The sequence below is a fragment of the Cyanistes caeruleus genome, chromosome 9 (assembly GCF_971803275.1).
Source record: "Cyanistes caeruleus chromosome 9, bCyaCae1.hap1.1, whole genome shotgun sequence".
Lineage (NCBI taxonomy): Eukaryota > Metazoa > Chordata > Aves > Passeriformes > Paridae > Cyanistes > Cyanistes caeruleus.
The window spans coordinates 7,066,045-7,070,446 of record NC_141709.1 but is presented as its reverse complement, the minus strand read 5'-3'; positions in this window follow the sequence as shown (position 1 = coordinate 7,070,446).

Genomic DNA, 4,402 nt, shown 5'->3' with positions numbered 1-4,402 from the left:
GATTGCTTCATCCAGAGAGAGTTGTCACATAAGGAGAGTTAATGCATCAGACAGAGACAAGCTGCAGCGACCCACACACTCTCACATATAAATAATATAGAATATGAGCTGTTTGTGTGAGCACAGAGATTTCTGCAGGGCACTTTAATATTTTGTTTACATCTAAAAGTAAATACAGTCCTTTAAACAGCTGCTTCATGGTCCCCAGCTGTCCGTAAATATGAAAAGTAAGGGACATTTGTTTCAAAACAGCCAGTAAATTATATATCTAGAACAAAAATCTAGTAACTCTGCTCAGATTGGTACCGCAGTGAAAACTTCAGCCACAGTACAGAATTGTCCTGTGCATCCATGGGAAACATTACCACTTCCCCACTAACCACTTGTCTGGACCCTGAGGTGGGAAGAGGTCAGGGACACATCCCCATTGACTAGGAAGAAGTCAGGGACACTTTTCCATGGATACTTTTCCCATGTTGTCTTATCTCCAAGTGCAGACTGTCACCAAGCAACCACCATTCTCATCCAGCCCCTTCACGTGGTCTCCTAGTCCCTCCTTGCCCCTCAAACCCAACTTTGACCTCTCCCAGACCTTCTCCACTATGTTGGGATGGCATGGCCAGGTTTTAGGAGTGAGGTGGCTTCTGGAGCAGATACCATAAGCTTTCCCAATGTCCAGAGACAATTCCAGCCAGCTCCAGGACAGACCCTCACTGGCCAAGGCTAAGCCCAGCAGGAATGATGGTAACAGCAACTGCTGTTCCCTAGGGGTCTGTGCTGAGGCCAGCTCGGTTCAATATTTTTATTGATGACATGGATGAGGGTATTGAGTCTTTCATCAGTAAACTTGCCAACGACACTAAGCTGGGAGCATGTGTCCTTCTGTTGGAAGGTAGGAGGGCTCTGCAAAGAGACTTGGAATGGTTGTATGGATGGGCAGAATCCAGAAAGATGATGTTTAATAAGTCCAAGTGCCGAGTCCTGCATTTTGGTTACAATAACTCCCTGCAATGCTACAGGCTGGGGATGGTGTGGCTGGACAGTGCCCAGGAGGAAAGGGACCTGGGAGTACTGGTCAACAGCAGCTGAACATGAGCCAGCAGTGTGCCCTGGTGGCCAAGAAGGCCAAAAGCATCCTGGCCTGTATCAGGAATAGAGTGGCCAGCAGGAGCAGGGAGGTCATTCTCCCCCTGTACTCAGCACTGATGAGGGCACACCTGGAGTTCTGTGTCCAGTTCTGGGCCCTCAGTTTGGGAAGGACGTTGAGACACTTGAGAGCCTCCAGAGGAGGCAATGAGGCTGGTGAGGGGCTTGGAACACAAACCCTGTGAGGAACGACTGAGGGAGCTGGGGTTGTTTAGCCTGGAGCAAAGGAGACTCAGAGGTGACCTTATCACTCTCTACAACTTCCTGAAGGGTGGTTGTAGGCAGGTGGGGTTGGTCTCTTTCTCCAGGCAACACCTGACAGAATGACAGGACACAGCCTTAAGTCGTGCCAAGGGAAATATAGGTTAGATATTAGGAAAAAAGTTTTTTACATTAAGAGTGATAAAGTATTGGAATAGTCTGCCTGGAGGTGGTAGAGTCCCCATTTCTGGATGTATTTTAAAAAAAGACTGAATGAGGCCCTTGGTACCATGGTCCAGTTGAGGCATTATGGCTGGGTTGGACTTGATGATCTTGAAGGTCTCTTCCAACCAAGTGATTCTGTGATTCTGTGATATCTGGAGTAACAGATGTAAGAAGGATAAAATAATGTTATTAGGAAGATGGAACCACTGCCAGAGAAGACTGGGGGTGAGAATATGAGAGAGGAACAGCTCTGAAGACACCAAGGTCAGTGTAAAAGGAAGGGCAGGAGCTGCTCTAGGTGCTGTAGCTGAGAATCCTCTGAGACTGTGGGGAAGCTCAGGGTGAAGTCGCTATGTCTCTGCAGCCCATAGAGGGCACAAGACTGCAGCCCCCAGAGCAGGGGATGCCCAAAAGAAGCTGTGATCTCATGAGAAGTCCATGCAGGAGCAGGATCCTGGCAGGGACCTGCAGACCCATGCAGGGAGGAGCCCTACACGCTGGAGCAGGTTTGCTGGTATTTGTGACCCTGTGGGGGACCCAGACTGGAGCAGGATGTGCCTGAAGGACTGACCCTATGGAAGAGTGACCCACATGGCAGCAGTTTGTGGAGAACTGTTGTCCTTGGGATGGACTCACATTGGAGAAGCTCCTGGAGAACTGTTTCCACAGGGAACAGAGCAGGGGCAGGACTCATAAAAGCCTAGAATGGTTTGGGTTGGAAGGGACCTTAAAACTCATCCCACAGGCAGGGATACCTTCCATTAGCCCAGTTTGCTCAGAGTTTTACACATCTGAACACTGTCAGGTTTTTTGCACCTATAGCAATTGTTACATAAGAAGAGATACAAACCTTTCCTGTCCTGACTTTGATGATTTTAAAACAAACTCATTTTGAGTGGGCTGACTTGTCAAGCTTTCTAGATCATTCCCAAACCTCCTTGTTATTTACAACTTCATCAGCCCTCTGTCATCTCCATGCTTTATCTGCATTGAGTTTGCCCTGCTTCTAGATAAAAATATTCAATAGCTTCTGCCTACTCCTAATCCAGGCAGACCTCAGCTCTGGGGAGAGAAAATCACAAGAAAATTTGATGGCTGTTCTGCAGTAATGACATCTTGAGCTGTGCCAGTCAGGTTTCAATCCAATTAATGTGAACTTCCCTGACATGGTATCACTTGCTCTTTTACAGAATGTCAAGCAGACTGGGTTAAATGCTTTACAAAAGTCAACTAAACTAAGTATATCAGGCTCCCCACTTCCTTTGGCACCTACATTTGTAATCTCCTCATGATTGAACAAGTCCAGAGTCTATTTCCATAAACCATGTTGTCTCATGATCATTCCGTTCCTGTCCCCTCATTCCATATTAATTGAATAACATATTAGATCCACAACTGATGTCATGCTACCCAAACTGGAAATTCTCAGATGACATGTGGACTGTGATGCAGAGTGTCATTTTTCCTAAATATTTCATCATGTTGCCATTTCCAAGTCACTATTAGAGATTTTTATCACCTCCATTTTCTAGTGGGCCTATAAAGGTTCCATCTTCCAAAGCTACATTAGAAAATCCTGCTGGCAGCTGTGGTTCTTTTTCAGTGTTTTTAGATTCCACATCAGATTTCCAGCTAACTTCCTTTTTAGTCCCTTTTTGTATTGCTTTTTTCCCTTTTTATTTCCTTCACTTCTCCATTGAACACCCTTCCTCCCCTATTGCTGCGTTGTGGCATTTCGGTGGGAAGGCTGCAAATTCCATTCACATTTTATTCTTTCTAATTTTCTTGACAACATATTTTAAGCTTTCAACTTCTTCCACTTGAAGAACTTTTCCATTAAGTACATAGGGACTGCCTCCTATCTGCACCATTAAACCACTTTGGGATCTTCAGCAAGCAACAACTCCCATTCCACAGAGTACTTTGTCTCCATTCCTCATCAAAAAAGGTCCCAAACTGAGGTGAACTGGGGAAGATATAACAACTTTTGTGTTAGGAAATTATCTCTGACAGTTTGAGAAGACTGCAGGAGATTAACCAAAGATCTACTTTATGCCATGGGATAATTTTGCATAATTCTTCAGTGTACCATCCCTCAGGAACAGGAAACTGAGCTGGGTTGTCCAAAGGACTGTACCTGAAAGCACTGTGTGCTTGTGAGAAGCAGAGGGATTGAACCTCTCCTCTTCCCACCACTGGCACAATCTCTTGTCAATGCATTGTTGGACAATGAGGCACAACTGAATATGGAAAAGTTTGGCACACCTACACACCTCATTTTCCTAAGCACAGCTTTTCAGGCCTATCCAGGACAATGAAAAAGGAAGGACAGAGCCTAAATCAAGAACTTAGCATCCTGAAAATCACCCTGAAGGCCACTGTTCCTTGTCCCAGCACAGATGGGATCTGTGTAGCTTCATATACCTACCAAATTCAGTCATTCCTTGAGATAACAACCCATTAATCTGACATAAACTCCCAAACTCTTAGTGCAGTCAGCATATGAGGAGAGTCTAAAGAGAGTTCCATTCTCCTCCTACAGCAAACTTCCCACAGAACCTCTGAAATTGGGTAAGTCTAAAGAACAGGGTTGCTTGAAATAATAGGAAAAGTGCAAGGAGATTTGAATTGTTAAAAAATGGGGAATTGAATGTCTAATTTCTCTGGCCCATGTGTTAAATACTTCTAGAGGTTTAGATTCAACAATCTGAGTTTCTCGGCCAATGCACCAAATAATGTGGAGGGTTAAGCGCTGGCTAAAATCACCAGTGCACTTACTCCTACCTTGCTGTGAGATACGAATTAGGAGAAGGGCAAACAGGCTCAAAAC